Source organism: Struthio camelus, chromosome 7 (assembly GCF_040807025.1).
Source record: "Struthio camelus isolate bStrCam1 chromosome 7, bStrCam1.hap1, whole genome shotgun sequence".
Taxonomy (NCBI): Eukaryota; Metazoa; Chordata; class Aves; order Struthioniformes; family Struthionidae; genus Struthio; species Struthio camelus.
In genome coordinates, this window is record NC_090948.1 from 6,593,687 (window position 1) to 6,609,069 (window position 15,383).

The following is a 15,383-nucleotide window of genomic DNA, read 5'->3' on the forward strand; positions in this document are numbered from 1 at the left end:
TTTAGTTTGTTCCGTTTAGCTCTTCAGAGGTATTTAAGTGGCTAACATTTAAGTGTCATAATTAGACTCAGGGTGTTAAATGATTTCCTTAGCTTAGGATCCACAACTTTGCATGCAATACTGACTGCTTAAGCCAGGAGCAGACCTTCTGTTGAACACAATAAAGTTCTCATCTCCGTAAAAGTCACTGGCCGGGTGTCACGTGTATGGCTTCGCACAGTGGTTAACATATGTATAACTGTTCCTCCAGGGCATGGTCAGTATCTCTGGAAGGCTTTTATATTTAATAAATATCCTGTCTCAGGCATTGCTATCTGATTCAATTTTCTTCTGACTGTCTGCTTCTGGGCTTTTTAATTTTACAGGATGTGGTTTTGGTCTTTCAGCGCACTACCACTCATCACTGAAAGCAACACTCCCTGCCTCTGTGTGTAACAAACCTTTAGGGCTAAAGAGGAAAGACATACAATTCTAAAACTCTGTGACATTTCATTTCATCAGCTCTGCCAGATCTTTAAAAATCCAGAATACTTAGCTCATACTCATAGATTCATTCCAGCTCATTAAGGGTCTGTGATTCCCTCATAATCCAGGAGAAAGATTTTGTGCTTTTCTGAGTTCTCTGCCAGGTAAGAAGTTTGCAACAGCTTTCTCAGCTTTTCATGTAATTCCCATGCTCTAATAGAGTCAAATATTGCTCTGGGCTGTGGTTCTAGGCTAAAAGCACTTTCTCTCACTTCCGGTATACATAGAGTATAAATACATTTATATTAGTGGTAATTTGAAAAAGATTAATTGGAAAAAACCCAACCGGCTTCTGAAAGGGTTATATTCCCATCATATTTACTCATTTCCAGTCTTTCTTGTAGCCCGTCTGAAATGAACGTCACCTATTGACAGTACTATTTTGTTGTTATTGCTCATTCTATTACTGTTTTTGTCAAAACATTTAGAGTATTCAGATGTTTTTTCCTGGATGGTGGGCTCTTGTTCCCGTTGGTGCCGACTTATCTCTGTCAGCTGGCTAGCAAACAGCTTTTGTTTGTCATGCCAGCGTTTCTTCGATTTCTGTCTGTTCCTCAGACAGCAGATAGATACCTCAAAAGTTATACTATTTTTTTTCATTTGTGCTAATTGATTCTCCCGGGCTCCGCATATTCAACCAAATTGCATGCCATGTTATCCTCTAGTTTGCAGGAGGCAGGAAATCAAACCTCTTGTTCTCACCAATTTTCTTTACTCTTACATCAACAGTAAATTAATGTTGCTTGCTCCACTGCAGCCTCCTTTTGAACTTTCAGATCCTGAACCTTGCAAATCCCCATCTGTCCTGAAATAAACATAGAAACAGGAAATATGCTCAGGGCTCACCTTCAGCTCACAGTGATGATAAACCTTTGACAGATACTCCTGTGGGAGTTACATTACTGTTGGCTTCACAGGACTACCTGAGGTGAAACCCGGTTTTCGGATATCTCCTACAATCACTGTTTGGAACATCGTATTTTCTGCTCTGTTGTTGGAGGAACATTGTTTCTCAGAGAGAAAAGAGAGAGACTGCCACCAGAAATCTGTACAGGTTTTCATTTTACAACATTCACTAGAGCTGGCTGGAACGTTCTTCTAGAGATTAAACCAATTTTGACAAAACTTGTGTCATGAAGACACAAGACAAGACTCCATCCAGATCCAGGATGGAGTTTATAGAAAAATGAAAGAAAAGAAAAACAATCTGATCCCGGAAGAGCCAATATTATAATTTTTTGATCAGATAAGATTTTTCTCTTAACACAAGAAAATCTAAATAGGAGCAAAACACCTACCTCATTTTAAGATGGAACTTGCTAATGAGTTACATGCTGCAGGATACTGATGTAACAAAATTCATTGCAAAACCTTATGAAAAGGGAAGGTAATACTTAGTTTAATACAAACTGATTTCAGTTACTCACAGTCCTCCCGTACTCATACACTCACAAGATGTGTGAGTCAATATTATCTGACCAGTCACTGGTGTGAAGGTTGTCAACATACACCTTTCTTTTAACCCTGCTCTAGTGTTTCTTCTGGTGCTCTTATATATGAACATTTCCATGCATATTTTTATCTAGGCCAATTTTAACAATTGTAAATCTCTGCAATGCCATGATTTTCTATATTATCCAGGGCCAGACCAGGAAGTCACATCTTCCAGTAATTGGGATAGAGAATTGTGATACTCCTCTTTCTGATGATCATGTATTCTGTGGCTATAAATCATTGCCAGGATATCTCAGTCCTTCTTGTTTGCTTGGGATGAAGTTTCATGTCTCTCAACAGCACGCAATGGAGGGAGACCTAAATGTATTTGAGTATGAATTCCTCCTTTTAAGGCACTGCTGTCTTGAGGAAAATTAAGATTTTCATGTCCTATGGTTGTTCTAATCATATCAGAGTTTCCAAAACTCATATAATATTTTAGAATTTTTCTATCTAAATTAAGAATCAGTATGAGAGTCTTAGTCTGACTTTATGCATACAATATCATCTTTATGTAGACACTGCCTTTCATCTTTCAAAAACAGCAATGAGCTCTACAAACTCCTACATGCTGTGTACATGCAGAGAGGTCTTTACTCATCACTGAAGTGAAACCAACTTTTACGTGAAGCAGCATAATATTTTAGGTTGAAGCTGAGGAATAACATCATTACTCTTTGCGTTGGGGAGCTAATCAAGTTTTCCATCAGACTGATTATATGAATATTTTCTTGTTATACAGGCAAACTTAGAAAAAAAATGTTCACTTATTTTATACTCTTGACCCTGCTGTGTGAAACAATTCTATACTGTTCAATTAAAAGTGGGGATTTTAAATGCCCTTACTATCATTTCTTCTTGTCTACCTTACCATGTTCGTATAATTTTGCCATTTAAGTTTAAGGAATTTGTCCCCTTTCCTAAAGTCCTCTTGTCTAGAATACAGTAGAAACTAAACATGCCAAGGCCCGCCAGTGTGTTTGGTACCAGGAGACCCATCCTCCCACTTTTGGTGTACACTCCCAGCTGCTCAAGTGCTGTTCTGCTCATCCAGCACACAGCACCCATAGCTTGATCTCTTAGTTGAAAAAACTCATGTTTCATGACGGCACATGTCTCATGATGGCAACTATGTTGGCTAAAGAAAATAGCAGCCATGACCTGATATCAGATCCCAGTTGCTATGTAGTTTGCTTGGTCAGGGCTTGTATGATTGCTTCTTGTCCTATTTTGAACAACCCAAGTTCAGTTTGTGAAGACCTAATGTTTAACTCTGGCCTACTGTTGCAATCTGCAGCTATTTTTTCTACAGAATGGGGCTTGATTGAGCTTTCTCTTGAGCTGGAAAGAGTGCTTGGCTTTACCAGCCTTTAACAAGGCTGTGGTCTGAGACAGTCTTTTCATTCAAAATCCCCCGATGACCGTCATTAAGGGCTTTCAGTATGACAATAACTTTCTCACATTGAAAATCCAAATTAAATATCGGGGATGTGTAAGCAGCTACGCAGATCGTCCTGGCTACTGGAGACAGCAGCCTGTCCAATGGAAAGAAAATGCCTGTGAAGGTTCCTGACTTAGGCTAACGTGTTAGTTTCACAGTTATGAAAAACTTTTGACAGCACACACTATGCCATGGGAAGCAGGTTACTGCTGCCAGCACCAGCTCCTGCAGAACCTGCTGTTTGCTAGTGGTCCCCCCTCCATGACACTAAGAACAGCCTCTCTGAGTTCGTGTATAGAGATAAAACAGAAGGAAATAGAAAGAGAAATCCTCACCATATTAACAAAGGAAGGAATGTTTTAATGGGAATGCAGTCTTCCCGAGATTTCTTGAGAGAACAATCACATTGTTTTTTTCATGTTGTGGGAAACACCACAACCTCAAATGAAGAAGGGGGTATCTGGACAGTCTTGCAGTCTTCTTCCCTTTACGTTCCTCTGCTGTATGCCCATCAGAAGCTGCAAGGTGGGCTGAGGATAGTCCTCAGTATGCCATACCTGTATATGTAACGGAAATATGCAGTTCTGCAATCTTGTATGTAACTCACTAGTCAGAAAACACACTTTAAGGGCCCGGTCTGGACTGCTTATTTAAACAAATCACATCACGCTGATTTTGGGCTTCAGCTTTGGAAGGTTTCTGTCTTAAAATCAGGCTGTGTTATGGTGGCAGTAAGTTATTCAACCATCGGTTTCAGACACTGATGCAGATATGGTTCTACATTGACCTAGTATTCAAATTACAAAAAGGAGCTGTAGGTCAAGAAAATGAAACAATTCAGCATCTAAGCATATGCTAAACTTAAATGATCTTCTCAAATCCATTGCAGTTATTGCATTGAACTCAGACCCAGCAGAGCCATGCTTTAGAGATTTCCTGAACTATGGTCACATATAAGAAAAATTGAGGAGTAAAAATGGTCACCAAAAACAGACAGTTTCTTTGCCAAAATAAATTCCTATTATTGAAATAGAATTATGTTTAGAAACAAGATCTCCTCCACATCCAAAATTTGCATATTATAATTTTAATATTTCAGCTCTGGGAAAGACCGCCAGAAAGAAGGCTTTACAAATTTCCCACCTGGCATAAATTACGTATTTATTATTCATTGCATCCTCAACATTGGTCTGGATTTGGAATTGAAAAAAACTGTCCTTAAAAAATTGGAATGATTTATATTGCCATTGGTAGTGCAGGAAAAACAGTATTTTCATGAATGACCTTGAAATGAGAAAGCTTAGAGCTAAGCTATTTAATTTTAACCTATATTTATTTCTTCAGGTATTATGTCAAAATAGGGAGTTAATTTTTCTCCTGTATTTTTACCAGGTGCTTTAAAAAGCGCCCCAGAAAGTCAGCAAATCAGATGCGTCTTTCAAAGAGAAACTCAGAGTTCCTGACATTGAACTAGATCAGGCATTTTTGAAGCCCAGGAGGAACACAGAGTGAACATTTTGAAACAAGGATTTTTATTTAAAATTGACTTGTCAATGAGGAAGAATACGTTATTGTGAAAGAAAATCAATGCAGAGAGATTGCAGAGGAGCTGAACAGTAAAGAGTTTATGAATGAACACTTGTCTCTCTTGTAGTCTGATCCCAAAACCCCTTTGATATTGTTTTTTAGGAAATCAGACTGTGTCTAATCTTAATTTCAATCATGATTTCCTCTGGTGCCTACAGATACTAAAAACATCTACTTGTCTTTGAAGAAGAAAACCTAAACTGAAAGTTAAACTACCAGCAACGCGAGTTTTAGACAGTCAACTTAGCTAGTGGATTTCTCACTAGCTTATACCACATTTATGCCAATGTATTTTTATTGTATTGTTTTACTGTATGTTGAGCAAAACTGTGAGAGTGTTGCCCCTCATTTTCAAGAGAAGCTATTAAAAATAATATGGTCTTTTACAAAGATCCAGCTATTAGGCATCATTTTTTGAGGAGAAAATTGAAGACAATCCTGGTGCAGAAGACTACTAACAGTTTAATTAACATGGAGACTAAAGTAAATTTTGAGGTATGAAAGAGGGCAGAAGGAAGAAAAAAGGAAAACCACTAACAACTTTGGCACAGAGAGGTAGTTAATATCATCCAACAGGAAGTCAAATTCAAATCAGTAATCTGAGCCAGAAATGTGCCTTGGCTTGGTTCCGGCAGCGCTGGCCTGCCAAGCAATAATCAACAGTGCTAGTTGTGCTCTGCACAAACATCATCGTCCCTGGCTCCTGCGTGCCCAGAATCACTGAGCGCTTCCCGAGGAGACGTTCAGCACGGCTATGTGAGGTCATGCTTAAGCAATGCTGAAACCTGACAAACTCCGGCACTCTTGAGGCGTCAAGAGCGGTCTTTCATAAAACAGCTCAGAAACACATATGCTTAACAGGTTCAATTAGCAAAAGATTGTAGTGAGGTTTTTTTCCCCCTGTTTTTGTGGAGGGGATGTTACTTAGCTGACGTTCCTCTTGTCTTTTAGTGAATAACGATGCTGAAGCAAATCCCAAAACATTTTATTAACTATGAAAGACGCCAAATTATCCATTGCTGCAGAACTATCCTGAACTGATTTTCTCAAATAAACAAAATAACGTGAGGAAAAGCTTTTTACTTCAGCTAGTGAGGCAAAAAGGGGTTTTATGGAAGAAGATACTTTGATGCAGTGATTTTAATCTCATATTTAATCTGCTTAGTCTATTCTATGCCTTCATAAACTGTTAGAGACAAACTCTCTATCATTTTAATTCAATAGCTGCTTGAGGGAATTAGAGTCTAACTTTCAGGAGATCTGCCTTGTTACCTTTCAATGATCACCTAAACTCTGTTTGTAAGAGTATCTAACATAAATGTTCCTTGATCCATCACTGGGATCCCTAGGTTTCAGCACAGGGACTGATCCTTATTAATATTGATACTAACACAAAGATATCCTTAAACTAACTTTCAACCTCCCCTCCTCATGAGGCAGCCCACAACCTGGACAAATTGTTATGATTTGTAATGAATAGCTTTGAATTTCATGAAATCTATTAGTGGCTAAAAGGATGAGTATTGAGAACCTCTGTTTCTTCAAGTAAAAGGATGCATTTAAGCATTTTATTAGTGTTTATAATTCAACTGAAAGACTCAGGCTTTATGGCCCTATATTTTTTCTTTCAGTGGCAGTTCCACTGAAAGAGTCCAGTTTTGAATGACCCCAGAGTACCCAACCCATGTAGCTGATTCTCTGGTCATAAAGTTCAACATTTAAATGTTTAACAATCATTAAAAGAATAAGGGAATCCTGATATATTATTCTAGGTTCAGACAAAAGTTCTGTATGAAAGCAGCACCTTTTTATGTAAGTAAACAGTAATAGAATCGTTGCTTGCTTTGTCTAAACTGCTATGGATATTGCATTCCCATTTTGCAGCTGTGCAACTGAGGTATAGAAAGATTAAAAGAACTTCCTATAAAATAATTCAACCCCAGGATGACAAGATCTTCCTTGGAAGAAGACATGTCCTTTTTGATCATGTGCAACTGTTTAAGACATCTCCTTGTTCTGTACACACTCACGTAACTAATTTTGATAGCTGGGTTAGAAATTGAAACTGATGGAAGAAACAGTGAGGATATTAGGATGATGTTGATAATATTTGCACTGTACTTTGAAAAACTGATTTTTAAAAAGTCAGTTGCTCTAAGGGTGCAAAGTATGTTCATCTGCATTAATACATCCCACCACTGCCAAGTTTGAATACCAGAGAAAAAAGAGGTGAAGTACAGAACGAGTCACAAACGGGATATAACTGACTGCACATGTCTTATGTTGCTGCAGTGTTTGAAATACAAGATTCGTCAGCAGCTGACAGCAAGAGGCATTCATTTGCATCCTGAGCTTGCTAGACCTTGTTCTACCAACCAAAAGGATAAAATTGTCATTCCACTATGTATTTAAAAGGAAAAAAAAACCCTCTGCTCCCATAGTGAGGAGGAGGGAGAGGTGAAAAGGCTGTATATTTTTAAAGTAGATGCATACAGTACAGGGGAAAGGTGGGGAGAGAGTCCAAACCCCAGAGCAGTAGAGTGGCCGAGTACATTCGGTGGGATTCAGCCCAAGTATCAGTTGTTTGGACAAAGCACTCACATACAGTAGAGGGCACGAAGGCATAAAGAAGACAGAATTGTATGTAATTTGTGGATAAAATTGTTTAAATGTAAAATTTGCCTAAAACTGTCAAAGAACGTATTCAATTTTAAGTTAAGCCCTAGAATTCATGAAGATAGCATCAGATAACTAGTTCTTTCACACAGGGCAATTTAAGCTATCTTGAAAAATCAAATAAAAATCTTAAATTGAAATCCTATAAGACTAGATTTAGAGGCAGATGAATTCAAGATCAAAAACAGAATTTACTTGAATATCAAAGTCTATGCACGACTTCCCTGTAGACAGGAGGAAAGGGAGCCAAGTTTGAACCCAAATCCACAGAAAATTTCTTTCTTTGAGAAAAAAAAGAAAGTATAAATCACCCTAATTTCTTCAGAACAAAATACAGCCATCCTGAACCTCAGTTCTAACTTACCAGAATTGCAGATACAAGTCACATAGACTTGATAAGACTTCAGCACTTTGAAAACTCATGTAGTTGCAGGTTCTAAATGTAGAATTAAGAACTGAGACTTTGACAGCTATTATTTTAAATCACGGGCCAGTTTAGAGGAAAAAACAAGACATCAAGTTTTGTAGAAAGTGATTTGAAGAAATTAGGCACACTTGTACACATACGGCAGGCAAGGCTCTAGAAACAGCTTGGGTAATGTTTACAAAACTAATCTATAGGTAAGACTGCTAATTGCATGTTTGGTAATCTAAGTAAAAATAATTAAATGCCACAGATGTCTACTGGAATCATCTTTGAAATCTAGCCATTTATGTGTCTAAACATGGATTTCAAAATGTGTATGATATTTGAAAAAAAACGATGGGCAATTTTGACTTGCCTTTTCAAGGACCTTAGAAAACTAAACCTGCATTTTTACTGAATATCCCATGTTATTTTTTAAATTTTTGAAAAATGAGTATTCAATATCTTTAGTACACTGGCCTATGATGAATAAAAACCCCACTAAACTCACAGATTTAAATGAATGCATTTATCATGAGAGATAAAAGCATATTCCTCAAAGGAATTCATTAATATAGAAAAGTTACTATCATACACTAACCTTTATCAGGCCTTTGAGCAAAGAACCAACGTGATTTTTGGCACTCCTATGTGTATTTTCATCTTTTCAAATAATGATGTTTTGCTGTCACAAAGGGGGAAAAAATGATCCTTTCATGTTGTTTTCCAATCTGTAGTTGTCAGGATTTGAACTCTGTATATTTGGACGTTCGTTATCCGAATGATAACATTCATGCCAGAGGTATAATGTTCGTAGATGATTACAAAATTGCTGACAAATGCCTGATGCTATCTGGGAGGCCAGTAACTGTGTAGAGGTATCCTGCATCTTCTTCAACAGGGTACAATCAACACCAATTCAACAGCCCCGCTGATAGGATCATCCTGACGCAAACCCACAAGAATCTCCTTCAGGAGGGAATGAAAGACCAGTTTATTCCTCTGTAACTTTCAGTCTTTTAGCACCTAATGCTACATCTAAAAATGATGGTGACTACTGTAATCGAAACATGCAGCTCCTGTGCACTGTAGTAAGCTATTTTAAAACAGGTACATATCTACCCTGACTGGCTAGAGGACAATAAATTGCGCTGTTAGTCAACAATCATCATCTGGAGATACCTTCTGCAATCACTTACCTGAAGTGTACAAGGAGTGAGAAACCATTTTTCCAAGCCTCTTGGCCTGTTTGAGCTATGCTGTGGTTTAGCTCAATATACTGTCTACCAACTGAATCCTACCTTAGAACTGTTGAAGTTAATTTTCACATATAGTCATTTTGCCATGCCACAGTCAGAAAGTGAGACAGTCCTATTCAGGCTCTCATAGACAGTTACTCCCTTTGCATTATTCACCTTGCCCATTACAATAAAGGAAATTAATTCCAAAATAATCAGTTTGACTTCTTTTCTATTATTGATCATAACTTTTGACACTAAAATATATTACGCCAGTGATATTTTGCTCTTGTTCAGTTTTCTTTTTAACATAAGAATGAGCATGACAAGAAAAACATGGAAAATAGTCTGGCCATGAAGATTCAAAAGAGTTCAGTCTCATTAGCAAAAACAACACAAAATCTGCCTAGACGGTGAAAGGAGAACAGAAATACCTCAGGCTCAGGTTATTCTTCTGACCACCTTGACTGCAGGAAGTCAGTACAGTTCAGCTGATGCAAGGAACGGCTGTGTCAATTCATTACGATACCTTTTTTTGAAAAAGAGCAAATATGAATTCTCCTTTTAATAACCAAAAGTGCAAGTGTAAAATGTTTGGTGTTTAGTTGAAACAGGTTGAATATGTGTTCAGTCTGGTAGTGGAAGCCGAAGAGAAGAGTTCAGCTCTTAAATCGCATTCTCATAAAGGCCATTCAATCCTCACCAGTCTAAATAGGAAAGCTGACAGTGTACACAGACTGTAGAGCCTTTACCCTCTGGAAGCAATAAAAATGGATAACTTTGCATTTTGCATAGATCTTTGGCTGCCACAAGGTATTTGGGAAATAAAAATACAAAACAAGTTTCAACTGCTTATAGTAGCACTATTATTGAAAGCTAGGTAAGTTTTTGCTGCATATTTGTTTTCTCCTTTATTTTAGCCTGCTTTTAGGATAGAGACATGTTAAAATAAGTTCTTGTTACACAAATGGTTAGAAAAAAAAAGCATTACCATATTTAATTTCCCAGAAATTTCTATTATAGCAGTAAAAGCAGATGGCACCAGAACAAATAAACATCAACTACTCTTGTAGTGAAGTATGTCTAATTAGAACAGGTTGCTTTTGATGGTGTTAATGACTTTTGAAAATTCATCATTTTTGATGCAATAAAAAGAAATTGCAGAAAACATTTTGAATAGTCTGTAATTCTTGCATCCAGGCAGAGAGTTAATTTAATTGGTCTGCCAAAGGGTTGATCTTGCAAAGGTCTGAGCACTGTTTTATTTCTCGATGAACTGAATGAGATATAACGGCACTTGAAACTTTTCCAGGAGCCTCCTGGTAACATACAAAGCCACCTTAACACAACACGATGTGGCCAAAAGCACAGTTGTAACACTGCGGTGCCAATCGCTTTTTTTGACCTATTAGCTTGGCATTTATTACCGATCATCCTGAAGGATATCTACATTGAATTAATTCCCCAGGGACTGAACTAACTCTGTTTAAGCTGAAAATGTAATATAGGACTCCAGGTACTATGGTGAGGAATGCAAATGATTTTCAGCAATCTGGATTTCAACTAGTTGACTGTATTTAGATGTCTGCTTTTCTCCGATATGGAGCTGAGACTTCTGGTGTCTACTACCATGCAGAGTTCTGAATGGAGAAAAGGTAGGTATAAGGCAGGACAATAAAACATGACCACACCAGTACCTGGTATGGAGCAGCCGTAAAGGGTTTCTCCTCATTTTCCTAGGAGTCCTTTTCTTATAGGAGTTCCCAGAAGATTCTGATTAAGTTACTCGTCTTTGAAGGGCAAGCCGTTATGCCTCTGACTTGCCTACGACCCAGTGGAACCGAGCTGACAAAGTTTAATGGGATTGGCAGTTAAGATACAGAAATGGGCACTGGATAAAAGCCAGAAACCAAAACTTAGGAAGGTCCAGCTTGAATTGCACAGCTCTAAATAATAATTCATTACAGGTTATTTTTGAATATTTACCTGAGAAATCAACCTTTGTGACTTAAGTTCTCGCTTTTTTAAGAGAGCATGAAAATGCAATATAAATATATTAAATGGAAAATGCTGAATCTTTTTAAAATATGCCAAAAGTTTAAGGATTTTTTTACATGAATTGGTCTCTCTGTCTCACAAAAGCGTGTAAGTATTATTTATGACTGGAACATTTAGATGCAACCCAAAATTTAGAGAATCTGTAATCTGAGAATATGGATTGAGTCTAATAAAGATATATTTTCAAAATATTGCTCAAGAAGATTTTTTTAATGCAAAATAAATAATAAGGAATCTGAAAGAGGGCAATCCCAGTGAAACAATGGTAATTTCTCCAAAAATAGAACTGTTTAGTGTATAGTAATTCCTTACAACTTTCACATAACCTATCTGTGTGATTCTGTGCATCTACCATAATTATAGCTAAAAGATTATAAGATGCACTTACACCTACAGTAATGAGCTTACTTTTAAAATGGTTTTTGATTTTAAGGTGCCTTTGTTTCTGGATCTGAAACAATGAATTTAAGAGGGAGAGTTCTCAGCACTGTGAAAGCCTGGCTCATTTAAAGCCGATGTTGTAAAACTGTGTCCAAAGTCATTTCTGAAAATTTAAGGCAAACATGAGTCAGAAAAGAGAGTTCCTCTTTTTTAGGCAAGTGGGGTTTGGCCAGATGCTTAGGTTTTTATTTGTTCAACCAATGTTGAACAAATCATACCCGCAAGGAGTTTCTCTCCCTTCTTACTTAGGGTGAATGTATACAGGACATTTATTAGGATTAGAGCTATTGTAATGATGAGCCTGGACTTGTTTTTCAGGAACAGGGTTTTGTCAGTATGAACAGAAAAAGAAAGGAAAAAAATCTGAAAACATGAAGCCATTAGAACATCACCATGTAATATGAATATACTAATGTATGTCGATAAATCTTGCCTAGCTGAAGCATACTTATTTCCATATCACTTACTGGAGATGATTACTTAACATTTTAGTTAGTATTCATTGTTAATTAAGGAGACAAGCTAACAGGAGGTACATGACTCAACATCTTTTGCCTCTTTTATTAAAGCAACTTTGGCCTCAGGACAGTAAAGGATTTTGCTACTTAACACTAGCATCATTAAGTACGTTAAACGTCAGCTCACCAAGGAGACCATGAATTTTCAAATGATTTTCTATGAAGTTTTCTCAATCTGATGCTGTAAGTCATTTCATTATATTTAGCACAGCTTTGCTGGGGAGAAGAATATCCATCAGGTTAGCCTCCAGGATCTTTGAAAGATTCAGGAGGCAAAAACTTTTTGTTTTACCTATTTGGGGACTCCCTTTTCATTTTCTTCCCCTTGCAAAGGTTTATATAAGCCATAAAATACTTCACTGATTCCCTGGGCTTGTAAATGCCTGGTTCCTTTGTTATTTCTGACAGCTGAAACCGTGGCAGCACTGCTATTGGATTTAATTACCCTGACAAAATGTCTGCAAGCCCTTTTTTCTCCAGAAGGAGAGCTTTTGTTCACTAAAGACGACTCAAATACTAAGACAAGTCTGCGAAATGTCAAGGTTGAAGTTAATTGACTGATGTCCCTGCCTGTAACCACAAACAATAAGGCATCTAATATGCATCTGTAACCTCCTAGCAACAGAGTAGGACCTAAAGACAGTTTAAGCTCATGTCCTGCATGTTTATGTAAGGTGAGTAAATATGGTAGCTGATCATGAATTACCTTGCCTAGCAAGAAAGCTCTCAACTGAGCCAGGTTGTAGCATCCTTCTATAGAGGCTGGTAGGAATCACTTATGTATTTCCATATATTTGGTTTGGCTGAGATTTTTCACTTTCAGGAAAATGCAATCGAATAGCTCGTAACACTTCCACAACACTGCATAGCTGGACAACCTGTAATAATTTAATCCCTGGATACTGCTGCTCCATTCCCACATTCTTTGGATATACATAATTCTTTCTCACTAAAGAAATATGGGAAAGCTACCTAGATTTTCCCATAATTCACTTCTAAAAATATACCTATGTGCAGACAGGACTTTGTCACACAAACGTGGCTGTAACAGTAGCATGTACATGACGTCTTGCTAAGTGGTTTTCTGCTCTAGTCAAGGTAACAATTTCTTTGATCTTTGGAGGCAATGAAAACACACTAACAGCAACAGTCATGTAACAGTAACTGGGATATGACAGTATATTTCTTGCAATAGGATTCCTTTGCTTGCGATCTCTCTCATGTCCTTTTTCCTGGCTCTTGTCTAACAAAAATCTGCAGCTGGGAGGTTCAACATAATCATCACTAGCTCTCCTGAATATCAGCTTTCTAGAGCCATAGCCTATAAATTAAAAAATCCTGGCTAAACCTTCAGACCTCTGCTCAAAGCCACATCCAGCAACACTCAGCAGTACTAGATATGATAAGATGGAGCTGCCAAGTGCAGTTCCTTGAGATGGAGGCTCCAACATCACGTACTACTGTGTCCGGCTCCCCCTTTACACGGCGCAAGTCACAGCTCCTGCTGGAAAGCTATTTGAAAACATCAGTGACCTTGCAGTCCTTGAACTTCAGCCACGGTATTTTCTTCCTCTTTCTCCTCACGCCCTGGTGTTAATGTACCGCTCCTACGCTTCCTGTATTAATGTCATCCTACCTAAACGTACTTAGAGCGAGGAGCAGTGAGGAGCTGTTTCCGCTCATAGAAGTAATTTTGTTAAGGTCAAAAGGAAAAGATATTTTAGGCTTCCCCCACAAAACAAGCTCCCTATTCCTGCTCATTTTGCCATCTCTGCCCGTGTTCCAGTGCACATTCATCTTTCTTTACCTACTTGCGTTTCCAGATTTGCACAGGGAACTCCAGATGAGGCCCCCCCAGCACCTGCCTTTGGACATGAGGGTCTCCTTCCTTTATGTCACTGAATACAGGAAGGTTTCTTAACCACTTGAACAACAAGAAAAAGAAACCTTGAATGGTCCTTGATAACCTAGTAATTGCAGATTCAAAATACTGAGATCATAGACAGGGAAGAAGGAAACCCGTAGCCTGGTAATTTTCCCTTTAGAAATAACTTAGCATGGCCTTTATCTCATTAGAAACCTGACTGATTGAAAGGTGGCATTTAGCCCTCTTCCAGTCATTCCTAGCTGTTACCATGCATTATGAAATTTGTTTTAAAGTGACTTGACTGGGAAGGAAAATATCTCTGGAATGCAGAGAACATACACTGGGGCAGTAAAAAATGCTCCAGGGAACTGTCATCTGACCTCTGAGGAAGACTCCTTAACAACTGGATATACTAGTTTCTTCCATAACTCAATTTTGGTTCTTTGCTTTTGCCTGTGGACAACATATGCATTTATAAAGTCATGGGAAACAAAACAGAAACCATTTGTGAGCAGTGCAAGGAAGTGCAAATGCCATTAAAACCAGAGAACGGGTTTGTGTGTTTCATCAGCATAGTTTTACTCAATTAATTGTATCACAAGCTTCCAAGAAAAAAGTTTTAAAAGCCTAGGCCCAAAAGCCATTCCCAATACTCAGAAAAGACCAGGACAATTTACCTAGAACAAAAGTAACACTTATAACCTAACGTAATGCTGTTACATCATGCTATCAAGGCTTTCCTTTCTAGCGCCGGTTAATTTCCTGTTACAGCCCAGTAAAACCAGCATGGACTTTATAAATATAGGTGAATAAGTATGGACTTTATAAGCTGGCGTTGCATAAGGCAGGCCTCAAAACTGTTTTCTACTCTAAGCAGCAGCTGTGGTTGCTCCATTCCCAATTTGTACATGTGGGGCTCCCTGCGCTGGCCACAGTGCTGTAGTCTCCCTGATGCTGGTAGCATGCTGGTCATGTAATGTCAGCCTAGCACGCGCTCCACACCTTAGGCTTTTCTATTTCTAGCCTCAGCAGGTTCCCCAGAATAATTATGTGTTAGAAATGCATCAGAGAATTTCTGTGCTGGGGCTATCGGAAATAAATGCAAAAATCCATAGGCACACCTACTTTGGCT

The 15,383-nt window shown here is 38.1% G+C and overlaps 1 protein-coding gene across 3 annotated transcripts in view; it reads right to left on the reverse strand.

The window, feature by feature from the left end:
- Positions 1-15,383, reverse strand: part of WDR11 (WD repeat domain 11) — a 172,284-nt gene that overhangs the window by 113,711 nt on the left and 43,190 nt on the right. The window contains exon 1 of one of the 3 annotated variants that reach the window (XM_068951570.1): positions 1,372-1,536. The exons of the other annotated variants lie outside the window; for them this stretch is intronic. The gene's annotated coding sequence lies outside the window, so the exon portion shown is untranslated. Of the gene's footprint in view, positions 1-1,371; positions 1,537-15,383 lie in introns of those variants that run through there. 3 annotated transcript variants of the gene reach the window in all.